The 17,184-nt window shown below is 44.9% G+C and overlaps 1 protein-coding gene across 5 annotated transcripts in view; it reads left to right on the top strand.

Moving 5' to 3' along the window:
* Positions 1-17,184, top strand: part of NTRK2 (neurotrophic tyrosine kinase, receptor, type 2) — a 358,258-nt gene that overhangs the window by 122,616 nt on the left and 218,458 nt on the right. The gene's annotated exons all lie outside the window — the stretch shown is intronic.

Below are 17,184 nucleotides of genomic sequence, written 5' to 3'. Positions count from 1 at the left end.
GTCACAGTGAAAGTATTACTATGTCTGCGCTGCTCATTGAGAAGCTGGATTGTTCACGTGGTGAAGGTTGGGATGGTGCATGTGGCCTCCTGGGACCTTCTCCAGCTGTGTCTCATGGACACCTCGCTGTGTCATCAGGCCCTTCACCCACCCTGTGCACTCGCCTCCACAGTCGCAAACACAGAAGACAATTTTATGAAGTACAGTTTTAAATTTTTTTTTCCTGAGGAGATTTAATGTGCAGCCTACATGTAAGCTAATATGAAGGTACTTCTAAAAGTGGAAAAGTGAAATTAAGAGGGAATATGAATTTTCCATGAACTTTTTGAAGACCTCTTGCACCACACAGACTGAAATACTTAATTGGGAAAGAGTGAAGTGTTTCCATTTTGTTCTACTGCAGCAGAGGGAAGATCAAGTAACTCTCATGTTGTGGCTCACAAAAGTGACTGTCACACAGGGGTCAGCACTTCACGGCCTGTGGGCCAAATCTGTTCTTGTAAATAAAGTTTTATAGGAATGCAGCCATGTCCATTGATTGATGTATTGTCCATGGCTGCTTTTGCACTAAAGCAACTGAGCTGAGTGACTGAGACGAAGCCACATCCATGGCAAAGCTGGAAATCCGTATTATCTGGCTCTTTACAGAAAAACTGCGCCAACCCCTTTTCTGCACACGAGGTGGTTTCAGACAACTCTGTTGACTTCCTACAGGCTCAAGCTGCCTTCTCTCTATGTCCAGTGATGCCAGTTTGGCGGGGAGGTTTGGGGGTCTCGGGTGCCGATGCATCTGTCAGGAGTCTGAAAATGTCTACATCCAGGAACACTTTAGCCTTTGCTTGCAGAATTTGGCAGTGGATACAGAGAAAGAGAAAAAGAACATTTTACCTGTGAAAATACCAAAACACAAGAAAGTAGATTAGGGACAAGTGGACCAGAAATGGTCTTGGGCCATCCCCTCAGAACGGGGGTGTCCTTGCCCATTGCCGTGGGACAAAGGCTGCTGACTGCGAGAGTAAAAAGGTTTAAAAGCAATCCAGATGCATTAACAACATGGCTTAGCAAAACGACAGCAACAACAACCACCCAACAGTGCAGTCCTCTTTGGAGTTAGCTACAGCTGAGCTGTCGTCGGCCGCTTGAGACTGGGCACGTCACGACCTTCTCAGAGGCTTTCTCAGCTCTTTCAGTGAGTGACTGTATAAAAAGCACCTTCCACGACGTGGAATACAGTCAGGCACACGCGGAAGCGTGAGTGGCTCCCCTTTTTGTGGCCTTTCCTCTTTGGCACACAGACTTTGTAACTGTGATAGAGGGGAGTGTAGTGGAAAGGGGAAGTTCTCGAGTGTGGAGAGACTTTGGAGGTCTGGGACGAAGATGGAGTCTAACGTTAAATAAGCTGCATTCTTTTTCTCTCTGCCTTTATTTAAACACAGGCCTCTCACCTATATTGACGTGTTTCCATGTCACTGTATTTGGTCACGAGATAAAATCTCAGTAAAGGAATACAGGCAGACAGAAGCACAATCTGTGAGTGGGGTCAATATTAAAACTCGTCTCTAGTCCGGTATTTGGGAACAATCTTTATTTTCCTCCCCCTGAGCTAAATTTCTACATTGAGGTGTCAGCTGCCCATGGCAGAGTGCTAATGTAGTCATTTCCAGCTAAGTTCAGCCAGCACTGGGGCTGCGCTCAGACGGGCAGGGGACGGGCAGGGGACGGGAGAGGGGGCCTCCTGCTCGGCAGTGTTCCTGGCACCTGCTGAAATGCTGCCTGGGCCTTGGTGCTGGCCTGTGCGCTAAGTGCCTCCACTGCTGACATTTTTAGGCCTGCTGCACCCACCAGCATCAGGGCCACACATGTTGTTCTGTGTCCCCTGGTCCCAATAGCTTGTCTTCGTACCCAGGGATGGTCTTGGCCACTTCTCAGGCACACAGGCTCTTACGGATGGTCTCACTTCCTGCTCTGGCTCTTGGCAAACCCAGAGGGCCGGGTGATTTCCTTGCACATGTGGGTGCAGGTCAAACACAGCACCATCTCACTTCCTGTCACTTTAATGAGAAGAGGGGACTTGGGGGGCACTGCTGTCTAGAGGCCCTGATGGAAAGCAGCCATGGGGTCTCCTCGACTCTTGAGTCCTTAAATGTCAAGGGGCTCTGTGGTTTATCTTAACCCTGGATTCAGCCTGAGGGTGCCTCTGCCCTGGCGTGCACTCGGGAGTTACATGGCTGCGGTGCCCCTTTTCCAGCCTGTGCTCCTCTCCCGGAACCCAGCGTCTCCTCCTCTCCCTGCTCATGCAGTGGGGCACACCTTCCCTCTCTCTCGGCCACTTCCATGGCTGCTCCGGGCAGGTTTGCTGTCCCTCCAATGGCTCTCTGGGGCCACGAGTGTGGTTGTATTTAAGGTATTTTTGCACTGGATCCTCACCAGCCACATATTATTGCAACATGGGCCATTGCAGGGAGTTCCAGGTGCCACGCAGATGCCACAATGTCACTTCAGTGCAATCATTTTTTTTAATAGTAGCAAAGGTTCTTTAGTTTATAGTTAATCATTCTCTCTCCCCACCTCCCTTCCTTCCCCACCATGGAAATAAGCCCAAAGCCTCCATGAATCATGTCACTTAGGATTGCATTAGAATTCCAGGATCCAAGGCTATGAGAGTGGCTGAGTTATGCCATCAGGGACATCTGACTTTTTCTATCTTCCCTTCTATTCTTAGTAAGGAGGCCTCTTCCTCATGTTTGTGACCTAGTGGCCTCAAGAGGGCTGCTTTGTCCCCAGTCCTCGAAGCTACACTCCAACTAGAAAGAAGGAAAAAGGGCAACAAGGCTTTCTCTTTTAATTCATGAAGGGGGGAACCTTCACCCTGTAACTCAGTGCCCACTCCTAGCTTCTGGAGAGGCTGGCAAAAGAATTACATTGGCTTTTCTCCCACTAGGGTAGAGGAAAGAAAAACGGGACTGTGAATAGATCTTGAGCAGCCACCCCACATGCCTACCAAGCTCAGATAGGGGTCTTTAGACAGAGAGAAGAAAAGCTGTTTCACAAGGTGGTGTTACTCTGTAAAGCTGTAGGTTTACAGTTTATTTACCTTTTCTGAACTTTCAAAAACTCTTGCTGATTCAGAGCATTCATTTAGTGAGGAATTGGTTTGGTGGAATATTTGGGCATCTTCTATGAACAAAGGAATTTCCAAATCAGTTAGTTAATAGGGAAGAAGATGGTACTAGGAATCATATTTCGTCATCTTAGGGATTAAGCACTTTAGAAGAAATCTCATGGAAAAAACTGATGAATTATATAATTTTTAGTTCTTTTCTTTTGGGTAAGGCTGAATTACCCCCTACTTGCCAAAACATGCTGGAAATGTTTTATTGGCTTAATTTTGATTCCTTTATGTAGTGAAAGTAATAAAATTGCACTTATTTAAGCGTGTTTCATAACTTAGAGCTTTCATAAATTCATGCTGGCTTTTCTTTCTAGCGTCAATAAATTAGATACTACTGCATATTGATCATATTCCGATAAGAATACTGAAACTGTGAATGTTCACTTAAGGAGGAAGCTTAAGGTGGGGGAAGGTAGAGGAAATAAAGGAAAGATGATGCCGGGCAGGTGGTCACATTACTCAGAGGTAGGCAGACTACAGCCACGGGCGGAATCCAACCTGCCATCTATTTTTTATAAATTTAAGTTTTGTTGGAACACACTAGCTCATTTCTTCAATATTGTTTATGGCTGCTTTTATTTTATTTTATTTTATTTTATTTTTTTTGTCTTTTGTCTTTTTCCGTGTCCGGCAACGGATCGCAACCCTCAGTGTTGCCCCCGCACCGGACCGGGGACCGGCAACGGGATTGCAATCCTCGGCATCGCTCCTGTGCCTCGCTCAGCCAGTGAGCGGGAACCGGTCTGTATGTGGGATCTGAACCCTCGGGCGGGAGCGCCGCCGCGCTTCCCAAGCGGCGCACTATCCAGTGCGCCACCGGGCCGGCCCCTTATGGCTGCTTTTATGCTTCAACAGCAGAGCCAGTAGTTGTGACAGAGACTGAATGGGCTGCATAGCTGAAAATTATTTACTATTTGGCCCTTTGTGAAAAAAATCATGGTCCCCAGCATGACCAGTCAGCGGCAGTTCCATGAGAGCTGAATTCCTCTTCCTCTCCATGTAGAAACCAATTTAATGTTTAAGTGAAATAAAAATAAATAAGGTAAAATACGTGAGTAATTTAGCAGTAGTGTGTTCAGGACTCACGGACAGGAACCATTAAGCTTGTCTTAGTCCATTCAGGCTGCTACAACAAAATACTCTTACTGGGTGGCTTATAAACAACATGTACTTGTCACAGTTCTGGAGGCTGGGAAGCCCAAGGTCAAGGTGCCTGCAGATTCTGTGTCTGGTGAGGGCCTGCTTACTGGTTCATGGATGGTTGTCTTTTTGCCACGTCCTCACATGGTTGAAGGGGTGAGCAAGCTCTCTCAGGCCCCTTTTACAAGGGCACTAATCCCATTCATAAGGATTCCACCCTCATGACCTAAGTACCTCCCAATGGCTCCACCTCTTAGGTTTCAACATATGAATTTTAGGGGGACACGGACATTCAGAACATAGCAGGAATGTTTATTTTCATATCAAAACACCTTGTTCCCTCTCTGTCTTCGGCTTCAGCCTGTGATGAGAGGTGCTGTCACCATGCTGATGTTTCATCCCAGCACTGAGTCTGCAGCTGGTGCCACAGCAGGGCTTGAGTCTGCGCTTGGCCGGCCCTGCGCCCTTGAGCAAGTTACTGAAGTTCTCAGAAACCCACTTCTTAAGTGAAAGGGCGAGACTGGCTGGACAAAATGGGCTTTAGGATCTCTAAGTTTCCTTTCTTCACAGAAGTTACCCGATTCAGTGATAAGACAGCTCATTTCTTATCTACAACATGAGAGTTCATATTATTCACAATGTCAGGCTGAATTGTCTTTTCCATTTGGTGCTCATGCTGACCAGGGTATCCGAAAAAAACTAGTCCTGTGTCATCCATCTTTTGCAACCCTTTGTGAATGTGCAGCATTAGCTCTCTCAGAAACAGAAGCTGAGACCTAGAGTCTGCAGATAAATGGAAACAGCTAATATTTACTGAGCACATGGTATATGCCAGACACTCTTCTAAGCACTGTATGTGTATTAGTTTATTTAATCTGCACAGTAGCCCCAAATTAAGTACGATCATTAGCCTCATTTTACGGGTGAGGAAACTGAGGCACCTTGCCCAAGGTCACAGCATTGTTGCACGTCTAGATTCAGAGCACGCACTCCCAACTGCTCTTCTTTCTACCTCCTGGTGGCCAGGGTTTTGCACAGCAGATGTTCCCCGTCTTCACAGCAATTAGGGGGAAACACGTGTGAGGGGTGTGGGTTGGCCTTCCTGGAAACTACAGACATTTTTGAAAGTTAGAACAAGACTTTTTTCATTTAGCAAAACCTGTTCCATGCCATCAAGATCATCCCGTGAGGCTCCTTTTCTCAGCCTCCTCCTCTCCTAAGCCAGATAAGAAAAATGTTAGGATGACAATTTTGGCAATACAGGCTGGAAACTAGGCCACTTTTGTGAAATCATCCTTCTTTGCCAGTACCATTTTTTAATTCTTTCTGAGAATTAAAAAACAAACAAGCAAACAAACGATGTGGAACAATCTGTGGCAGATGGTTATTTCAGCTCTAGGTGAGTTTTTGTCATTATATTCTGGGAAGTGGAGACTATTGCTGTAGATACTCATCTGTTATTTTAGCAAACCGCCAGCCAGGAACCATTGTAGCTATGATGGTTTAGGAGGGTGATTTTTTTTTCTTAGATTAGTACATAAATCATTTCCATTTGAATTCCGTGAAACTTCAGATGTCCAGCATGAGGGGACGTCTTTAGTCCACAGTTCCTTGCTGTGAGAACGGTCCCTGGCATAGAGAAATTGGTATTCCATGCCATGCTACTAAGTACAGTAAACAAGAAACCTAACAGTTCAATTGGGGGTGGGAGAGGTGAGATAAAATTAGGCTTAAAGAATAAATTAGCCTATTCTCAAGGTTTAGCTTCCACCTTGAAAGCAGAGCAATAAACAGCTAAACCATGGTGTTCATTACCAGCGCAAGTCCCTAATTAATTTATTTTATGTTAATTAAGTTTATAATTATATAGTAAAACATTTACTTTCTCCCTCAAGAAATTGACTGAATCTTCTGAAGGGGCTTTGTGACTGTAATTTAGGTGCAATTAGCTAGTTAAATTTAGTTAGAGTTTGGTTCATTGAGCTGCTGCGGGAAGATGCTGGATAGGTACAAACTTGCAGCGTACAGGAGGCAGGTCTATAGAGACAGAACGTATTTCTGCAGGCCTTTCTCTTGCCTTTGGGCAGCTAGTTCAGGTGTCTAGGACAATTGGGAACTGAAAATCTACCCACATGCGGTTTTATAATTATCATCTATGCCTCCTGTTCCTCAGTTGTGGAACTGTAGAGTCCTGGAACTGGGGATAACGGCAAAATCCTTTTGCAGAAAATTTCTTTGTGCGGGCCGGCCCGGTGGCGCACTGCTACAGTGCGCCGCTTGGGAAGCTCGGTGGCGCTCCCGCCGAGGGTTCGGATCCCACATACAGACCGGTTCCCGCTCACTGGCTGAGCGAGGTGCAGGGGCAACACCGAGGGTTGCGATCCCGTTGCCGGTCCTGGTCCGGTACGGGCGCGACACTGAGGGTTGCGATCCGTTGCCGGTCACGAAAAAAGACAAAAAGGAAAAAAAAAAAAGAAAATTTCTTTGTGGTGCTGGAATTGGAACTGAAGTCATGGAGTGGTTCTCAGACATTTTCCACCACAGTGTGAAATCGCTGGCACTTGCCAGCACTCGGACGCGGCATGACAGCGCAGGCCAGCAGCCACCAAGTTGGCCTCAGGAGACATCTGTCCTACTGAGACTGGGGCGGCGTGGCCCTCCCCCAGCACCCTGGGGCTTCTAACTCTTTGGGCCACCCTTTTCCAGGAGGGTGAAGCTGGAATTTTTTAACAAACTGCCCTTCTGGACTTTTTACTTTGCAACTCATGATAAAGAATCTATTTAGGCCTATGATTTAAATGCAGTTGAAAGTCGTTATGTGCAGTGGCTTTCCGTAGGGTGCTGGCATTCCGGCCAGGAGCGCGCCAGCCTCCCGGCAACAGCCCGGGCCTGGTGGGGCGAGGGCTCGTCTGTTTTACAGGCCTTGGTTCTGAAGCATTTGTTCCCTGCTGGGTCAGCAGAGGCCTTTGCTTTGGGAAGGAAGCTTGAGAATTTTTTGTCCTAAAGTGTTAAAGCCGAATTATACAAAATAATTTTAAAAGACATTTTGCTGTCCTGTCATCATGGTAGGACATGGTTTATCACTTTGTGATAAATGAGGGAAGCGTGTAATTAAGTCAAACAAAATGTGGTCACTTTGCCCCCTTCTTCCTTTACATTTTCATCTGTAGAATGGAAGCACTGACCTGCTTTTCATTTTAAAGTAAGCAAATGGTTTCCTCCTTCCCGAAAGCAGTGTGTGAGATATGACTCATACATACTTAAAAAGGTGTATGGAAACCAGACTTTTATTAATCTTCATATTTCCCTTGTTTGCATTATTTAATATTTTCAGAAATGGTTTATCTTCATTTCTGATTGGCACTTAGCTTCATGTTGTTTGCCCCGAATTCTGTTATAACAGAGTAAAAACAAAACAAAACAAGAGCAAAAATGAAACAGCAACACAGGTGGGGAGATACCGTTCAATAAGTAAATTATAACTTAAAGAGAAAACCGTATTATATTCAAGTATGGAATATAACTTTCACTTGATAAGTAAAAATAGTGATATCAACCTATACCCCTGTTCTTCCCAGTTCACAGAGCAGAATAGAGAGGAGGAAATGAGGGGAGGGTCCACACATGCAGAGAAAGTGAGGCAGACGAAAGAGAGACAGAGACAGAGACAAACAGAAAGACATGTGGGCAGCCCAGAAAAACCACACACACACTGGCCTGGAACAAGACAAGCATTGGTGAAGCACTACTCCAACCTTGTGAGCTTTAGGAATATAATTACTAATTGGCTTAAAGTCATGTTGTATGTTTACAATGGAGTTCTCAGTGACTCAGTGGGGGTGGATCAAGGTTATGTTTAATGTGTTTTCTAGAAGTTTATCATTCTGAGCACGTGTTTGTAAATCACACATGCCTGTAAAACATAACCCTGTCTTTGATGAGAGGAGTCATTCCAATTGTGATTTTAAAATGAATAGGGTGGTTTGGAATTTCCGAGGCCTGGTGTTTTGTTGAGGAACTTGTATTTGGCATGAGCAGTAGTGGATACTTTTATTAGTTCTAGTCATCTAAGCATGGTAGATTTTTTAAAATCTCTGCTCTAGAGAGTTGGATAACTGAGGGTCAGAGAAGTCCCCAAACTTGGCCAGCGTTACACAGCTCAGGAGGGAAAGGGGCAGAATCCAAACTCAGGTCTGTCTGTCTGTCTTTGGGTTGCTTTTTACTGTCTAACCAGCCAGCCAGGCGGTTTTCTTTTGAGCATCATTGTGGAAATGGGTCCTGCAGCCAGCTGCCAAGGAGTTAAAGACGTGGGGTGACTGTACGTATGAAAAGTCTGCTTTCAGTGGTAGTTGTAAGTGTAGTTCTGGGGTCTTGTACAGTTAAATGATGGATGGTAAATGGTCATAATTGTTAAATGATGGATGGTAAATGAGAGAAAAACTAATTTATAATCTCGCCATTCCTGCTATGCACATGTAATTATACTCTGTCCTTTCATCCATGTGACATTTTAAATTTTTTACTGATTTCACATCAGGAAGTGCATTTGGCCATCGCACGCCTTTCAGCGCCTCTCGTGCTTTATGTAGATGGTGATTCCTATTGTAAACTAAGAATATGCAGAGGGTTACAAGATAAATAGCCTTTCCCTTTTAATCACTTGACTTAGCAAACAACTTTCTATAAGTACTGGGAAACGTTGCTTAAAGTAATATCAGATGTGTTGGAGACATTAAATTTCTGTTTAAAAAAATCAAAAACTAAAATGCATTGTTTTTCCAGTGTCTTGGGTTTGGTTGATTTTTGGCAGGGTTGCCATAATTCTTAACCAAGCTATTGCATTTAGTGTGCCACAGCTGCCATCCATACCTTATTTTAAAAGGAAAACACACTGTGAAATCTGTTGTGTGTGTGTGTGTGTGTCATGCTCTTTTAAAAAGTCATGCTCTTTAAAATCCCGAGTTTTCTCCATATGTAAAGTGTACTTAAGCCGTAGAATTGTAAAGCTCCTTGCTGTGTTCCAGCATGAAGGAGTCAAGGAGTAGAGAGAATCTTTCAGGAAGAGGTGTTGCCAGGAAGAACCGCTGAGGTCGGCGCACGTCCAGCTGGGGTTCTGTTGGCGGCCTCAGTCTGAATTCATGCAAGGCTGTGACCCTGACATTGGCTTTGCACTTTTCAACTTTCCTGTTAAGAATCTGCTGTCAGGGCTGAGCCCGTGGCGCACTCGGGAGAGTGAGGCGCTGGGAGCGCAGCAGTGCTCCTGCCGCGGGTTCGGATCCTATATAGGGATGACCGGTGCACTCACAGCGCTCACTGGCTGAGCGCGGTGCAGCCGGTCTCAAAAACGACAAAAAAAAAAAAAAATCTGCTGTCAGATGGAGTAAGCTCCCTGTTCCAGTGAGGCTTTCCGAAATGGGTCACCTGCTAAGCGTATGGAGCTTGCATAGCGATTGGCTATGGTCAGAGTCCTGAGGGTCCCAGCAGCTGTGGGAAGGGTTTTGGAGCATGGATAGTGTTCCTGGTGGTTTGAATGAGGGGCAGTTCAGGGATCTGCCCTGATAGACCTTGCTCGGTGAAGCGTGATCGTTGGGGTTTGAGTTGTATACGCTTCCCCACCATCTGATCTGGGACTTTCAATTTCTGTTCACAGGGCAGTGTCAAGTGATGCCCTGGGTAGACTCCCAAAGGGCAGGATGATCACCATTTCTATATAACCTTCCCCAGGTGTCAACAGAGTGCCAAGTGAGCCCATGGCCACTTTGCTGTGGAGGACAGGCATGTTTTAATTCTTGCTCTAGCTGGGTAATGTCTGACATGATGGAAGTCCTGCCAATGGTTCTGGGGAAAAGGTGCTGGAGGGAAAGGGGCATGTTAAGGTGAAGAGCCTCCTTTTTGCCCTGTAATCCTCTTCTGCCCCAAGTTTGGGCACATCCACTTCTCTTGATGAAAGGCTGTGGCCAGAGGGTGTCTGTGAAGCCTGGCAGCTTCCTGCTCTCTATCCACCCTCCCCTGCAGGTCACAGCATGTGCCTGGAGCAGGACCCTGGGTAGTGGGCAGTTTAGTCAATGTCCTCGCTTGAGGGGGCTGGGCAGTGAGGAGGAGGTATGTGGCAGCCACACGTGGGGAGAGGGCTTCCATCTCAGGGCCCTTGAAAAGTTGGATTTCCGTCCTCAAAATGAGGATTTTGGCAGTTTTGTCTTGTTGGCTCCAGATCATACGATGGCAGCCTACCTTCCAGGATGTCCCTGGACAGATAGAACCAAGGATTCGGGTAATTGGTTTATTACCACTTGGGTAACTGGTAGTCTGTGCATGGGGATTATCAACCCCACCTATCTTTATTTTTTCATTATTTTTCCTGTCTAGCTAATTTAAGTGAGGATAGCATTTATAAGGCACCTCTATTCAAGTGAGAGTAATTTGACCCTCTCCTTGCTTAATTGGGACCACTGGTGGATCTGACTTGTGGGATTTACAACAATAGGCAGAGACACTGTCCGCACAAAAGCCACTCAATTATTGCTTTCTTAGCAAGAATCCTAAATGTCAAACATCTCCAAACTCTATTTCTTAAGCATTGCCTGGGGTACCTAATGAAAAAGTGTTGCTCCATGACAAATTTTATTTTCAGTTACTCTTTTCCTTCAGCTTAAACTTGGACCTGGATTTTTATTCCCATTTTGGAGTCTTATTACCTCCGTTTTTACTCTGCAGTGATAGCGGTCACTCCTTTACGTGATTTTCTTTTGCTCCTATTTCTCTCCCCTATTCCTCTCTCTACCTTCTGATTTTCATCTTCACCATCATCATCATCCTCATACTCAGGCAGTTCCCTCTGGCATGTTTTGTACGTTACCGTCCTGCATCACTTCATGATGAGGATACGTTCTGAGAAACGTGTCGTTAGGCCATTTCGTCATTGTGCGGACACTGTAGAGTGAGCTGGCACACACCTGGAGAGCGTGGCCTTCTGCACACCTAAGCTAGCCCAGGTGAGGCTTTACTGCATCTTTTTTCTGTTCCCTTTGCTTCCCTGGGACACAGCAGTTTTCCTTTTCGCTCCAGATAAACCCTATGGGGCCACCATTATATATGCGGTTGTTCACTGAAACTTCGTTACGTGGTGCATGACTGTAGTTACTTTTCTAGAAATTTATTCCCATATCCATTTTGGTCAGTGGCCCTCAGTTGCAGCCACAATTAGGCACAGCCAAGCAACTCGCATTGTGTATGTCTGAGTTTCTTGAAGATTTTATGTAGTTATAGGTTGACTGAGGAATAGGATTTACATCACTAATCTCTTGTTTGGACTCTGTCAGTTCGAGCACTCTGGCTTCACATGCTATGAAGAACCGCTGGCTAGACGGTTTTGTTAAAATAAATTTGGGCCTGAGACCTGTGGTGGCGGCAGCAAGTACATACTCTTAAATAATGAAACTTATATGCCATGCTTATGTGTACTGAGTATCTGAGTCACTGGTGAGCCTCTCTGGGCTTTAGAATTGGGAACAGCATCTTTAAGAAAATACTTTTTCGCTCTGCAAAGAGCTACCCTATAGGTTTTGCAATACATGCTTATTGAGTAAACCAGGAGGCCAGACACACACCATAGAACAGTGGACTGATCGGGGTGTCTCAGTGGGGTGGTGGTGAAGACTTCTGAGCATCTGGATGCGCCTTAAGCCACAAACTCCATCTCTTTTTCTCCACTCCACTTGAAATATTTTTAGGTGATCCCACAGGCAGGGCCAAAAAAAAAAAAAAAAGTCTTTGGATGGGCCATCATCCTGTGTGAAGTCACTGAATTGGCAGTTTTGAGTCCTTGGACATGTGTTCTCAGGCCCTGCTGATTAGAGCACATTCTCCTTAGAATCATTGGATTTTAATTGTGCAATGTCTTTGGCTTTTCTTACACATTCTAGCTTTGCCAAGAACTTTGTGTTTCCTACTTTAATTTAAAGCTCATAACTGCACTTCATTTTGCAAAGTCAAACTAGAGCTTTTCCTTTAAAAGCCCTGCTGATCATCCTCAGCCATGTATTTTCAGTTGTTCATCTCTGGCTAATAGACAACAGGTTTTTTCCCTTTGTCCCACGGCCACGCCCACTGTAACTTTAATCACAGTAAGAATTAGAATCAGCCAAGTCTAGCACCTTCTCCCCAGGAGCCTAACATACTCCAGGAGGCACTCGCTGGGTGTCCATGTGTCTAACCCCAAAGCCTTCAATATCCTCCTGAGGGAATATGTCATTTCATGCAAGAAGCTTCACAGTGACTGCGTTAACCCAGCTGCCAGTGCACAGCAGCAGTCCCAGCGTTGCGCTTTGTCCCTCCTCTTCCTCCATTTCAGTTCTGTTGTTGACGACACTGAAGTTCTTCACTCACACTCCAAGTTCAGACATTGCGTTTTAGTCTCTTTTGTGTTGCTATAACAGAAATACCTGAGACTGGGTAATTTATAAAGAACTGAGGTTTATTTGGCTTACAATTCTGGGACAGCTGCATCTGGCACGGGCCTCAGGCTGCTTCTACTCATGGCGGAAAGTGGCAGCAGACGGCAGGTACAAGCAGATCACATGGCGAAAGAGGTAGCAAGAGAGAGAGAGAGGGGAGGTGCCAGGGTCTTTTAAACAACAAGCTCTCGTGGGAACTAATAGAGCGAGAACTCACTCATTACTCCCCCCTCCCCCAGGGAGAGCGTTAATCCATTCATGAGGGATCCGCCCCCATGACTCATTCACTTTCCAACACTGCCACGTTGGGGATCAAACTTCCACATGAGTTTTGGGGGGACAATTACAAGCAGACTCTATCACATTGCTACTGCGGAACCTGAAATGCCTTCAGCCCTTGGTCTTTGTGTGAGGCAGTGGTGGGTGTAGACGATGTAAACACATGCCCTCCTGTGGGGTGCAGAGAACTCAAAAGAAAATAAATACAAGTTCTAAGAAGGTGGAAGCGAATGCTGTGGAAGTTGAGGAGGGTGAACTCAATTCTCACAGGAGAGGGCTTTTGTGCTGGACTTTGAAGAATGGTCAAGGCTTCTAGGAGGCGAGCTTGCATGGTGGAAGGAGAGGTCAGGAGAAAGGATAGTATGTGGACAGAGCACGTCCTGGGGATGCGAAAGGGGTGTTTAGGGCTGTTTCAGCAGCCCTGGACTGAGCCCAGAGAAGAAAGCACCAGGATCTAAACTCATGTACTGGGAATTTCTTCTGCAGGTGCAGACAGTACCTTTGTATACAATGGCTGGCAATCCTGAGGTTCTGAGTTTAGGTTTCACCTCTCTCACTCAATCTTGGATGACCTTGGACACTTTACCTCTTCCATGTGGGTCAAGTGGGCCACCCATAAAACAGGAAAAGCAACGACAGCAAGGGATAGTTGGTGCAACAGCCAACAGGTATTAAATGCTCCAAGGATGTCAAGTCAGGACAATCGGTGCTTAAGCCCAAGTGCCGAAATAAAGCAGAACTGCACCGTGCTCAAGTCTAACTTTGTGAAGGAAAGCTTTTGAGCCCTCTATTTTCTAGGCACCTAATGTTAGGAAAACATGGAGTTTATTATCTCATTTCACCTCGTAGACGTTTTCCAGAAGGCTGAGGAAGCATTCATTTTGCCTCCCAATGAAGGTGAGCTGCTACACGGCACTGGCACCCCAGCCACCAGACCGTCTCCAAAATGGCACCATGCCACACAGACACCCAAGCTGGCAGTTTCCTGCTCAGACTCTCCAAATGACAAATGTGACAAGACTTGCTTTTTCAGAGAGCAGCTGCATCCATCTTCCGTTCCCTTTGCTTCCTTTGGACTCAGCAGTTTTCCTTTTTGCTCCAGATAAATTGCTGTTAATTTAAAAGTGCTGCCGATCCTTGCCATTTTATGGCTGATTGCTTCTGAGTAATAGGAGGAAAATGTGTGCATGTTTGAATGTAAATACATTTAAGTGGGTTGTGAGCCCATGGTAAGAAAGCAGAGTGCTCGACTGACCTTCCAGCCCCCACCCCAGTCCTGCCCTTGGAAGAGGTCTGTGAGTCATCCTACATCAGCAAACAGCAGAGACTGAGTTTTAGGGCACATCCAGTTTTCTTCTTCTGTGCTTTCAGCTTCACATTTCATTTTTTAGAAAGCACCTGCTTTATCCTTGTTCCCGTTTAGCTCAGCTAGTGGTGTGCAGTGGTGGCAAAGTTTCTGTAAAGTAGTTTTTGATAAAAGAGCTGGTCTCGCGGTAACTACTGTGCACCATCGGAATGTTGCAAATGCTTCAGAATGTCACATTGTCAAAATATCTATATTTCAGGCTCATAAGCTAGACAGCTCGTTTGGCTGCTAAACCCACAAGATGTTCAGCCATTTGTTGTGGTCTCAAAACTTTCCCCCTCACTAAGAGAAAATAATCATTTATTGTTTTATATCATTTTTGGGTCCCTCTCTTGAGTTTTTTATAACACGAGAGGGTGAAAGTCATGAGATCCTGGTAGGTAAATTAGGGTCCTGGTTGAATTTTACTACCAACCTATTAGAAATATGAAGCACTGGATACATTTTCTTGTAAGAGAATCAACCCTTGAAATGAAAGTCATTTTTCAATGTGTGGTGGGATATCTACAGTCTGTCAACAGCATGTGAAGGTCAAGGGTATCGAAGAGGAGGCTGACTTGCCTTCCTGTGGAGAGGGCGGTGGAGGTGGCAGTTTGTGCATATTGCTTACAGTCAGTGCATATTGCTTACACTTGTAGCAGGCTGGCTGTTCCTCATAAGGAGGAGATGGTGTGTGTTTTTATGGTGGCTTTACTTTTTTACTTCATGGGTGTAGGAGCTGAGATCTGCTTCTTGGGGAAGGATGCATCACAAAAGTCAAGCAGGAGGAGGCTGCAGAAGGACACTTGACATCAAGCTCAACAGGGGCGGTGCAGCTACAGCCAGAGTGAGTGGCTGTCCAGTAGAGCTGCCATCCAGCAAAGTAAACTGTACTTCCCAATTGTGATAATTAATGAGCCTGGGGGGGCTTGAGACAGGGAAATGGCAACTAGAAGCCAAAGAAGAGTGGCCTGGTTCCTGCTGTAAGCACTCTGGCATCAGTAAACTCTTGGAGTTCCTGTGCCATAAGCCCACTGGAAATAAGGCTTTACACTAGCAGTTTAATCCATTGGGTTATTTTTTATTTTTTTATTTTTTATGTCTTCAGTCTTTTATTAATGAGGCATTGGGTTATTTTTAAAAAATCAAATGCCATTCAAAATTGAATGTGCAGAGGAACTAGTATATTGAGTCAACAAATCTCTTTATTTTGGGGTGATGTCTCCTATTTGTCGCACCACATTTCTCCTGTTTTTATGGGCAAACTTGACATCCTGACATTAATCCTGTTGTTTCAGTGGTGGAGGAATTTGAGATACACCCTGTTAAAACCTGAAGGAGTAACTAAGGAGTTTGTTTTGTGAATTTGGCATGCTCATCCTATGAGCCATAGTGCGCTCAAACTAGCTCAGCATATGTTTGCCTGGAGGCGAAACTTTTGGAAAGAGACTGGAGACAGATACAGTAACAAGGAGAATTAATTGGTGCCACCGAGTACTTCCTAAATTCTCAGGGCTTTGTGGGTGATTAAATCCATAGATGATGTTTGTTATCGGAACTGAGTTCTTACTTCTAAGACTTGGATGGGCAGGAGAGGAAATGCCATGGAAATTAAGCTCTGTAGACTGTTTTAATGTGGTTGTAAATGACGATTCAGATTGGTGTGGTAATTGCAGCTCTAGAGGCAGATGACACCAGCATTTGGCAGACCAGACACCAGGTGGAGGAAGATCGGGAGTCTGGAGGGTCGGGTTTAGAGGCATCTCCCAAAGCTGAACTTGAAAATGACTTGGGAGTTTCCATTACCATGTTACCTATTTTGTCACTTACGAATCTGATAAAGATTCATGCAAATTACACACAGAATTATATGTGCTAGAATCTTCCCTGTTCCTTCTGGGTTTTCTTAGGCACGTTCACAGAGAGCTTGTCCTCTGCTCACCATCTCCTTCTCTTGCTGTGACGTGGCAGGTGGCTACGCAATCAAAGTCCCTGGACTGGAGTCGGGGCTCCATCACACACTATCTCTCAGACCTTGGGCAAGGTGCTTAACTCTCTGGGCCTCAGTTTCTTCCCCAGCAAAAAGGGCGCAATAATAGAATCTGTCTCATAGGGTTATTGTGGAATTGAAAAGGCTTACTTGGGCACAGCGCTTAGAAGATAGCTTGGCACAAAGTAGGTTAGCTGTTATTTACTGGGCAACTATTCACTGGTCTTTCTCCATCTCCAGGGCAATGAAGCATTTGAGGTCAAGAAACTCTATTTTCTTTATTTTTATGTCATCTATTACAGTGTCTACCGTTTGGTCACTGCTCATAAATGTTTGCAAAATTAATTAACATTAGGTATTGTATATTATATGATTTACATATAAAATATATACATATACTATGTCTTACTGTATATAATATGTACACATACAATGTACAATATGCTGCATATTGTATGCAGTGTGTTTGTGTTATATATTAGATACTACCTTTCTCTCTATGTATGTGTCATCTATATGGTATGGTACTTACCTAAATTTAGGCAACTAATTAATCATTTAACGTTAGGATTCCTGAAAAAGAATCTAAATATTTGTGGTGTCCAGTATTTTACCTGTTAAAGCTAACCAGTTCTCTGGCCCAGTTGTTGAGTAACTAATCAGTTATTTTAGAAATAGTTTGGTAAAATTAGGTGGGGAAAGAAAATCAGGATTCGGGTAGATATTTGTTGTTGAATCTTATCCCACCAACCCCCCAAATAGACAAATATATAAAAATTCTTCAGGGGTCATCTTTGTACACAGA

The sequence above is a fragment of the Galeopterus variegatus genome, unplaced genomic scaffold (assembly GCF_000696425.1).
Source record: "Galeopterus variegatus unplaced genomic scaffold, G_variegatus-3.0.2 Scaffold1232, whole genome shotgun sequence".
Lineage (NCBI taxonomy): Eukaryota > Metazoa > Chordata > Mammalia > Dermoptera > Cynocephalidae > Galeopterus > Galeopterus variegatus.
The sequence above is the reverse complement of the archived record's forward strand: the minus strand, read 5'-3'. Positions and strand labels throughout refer to the sequence as shown.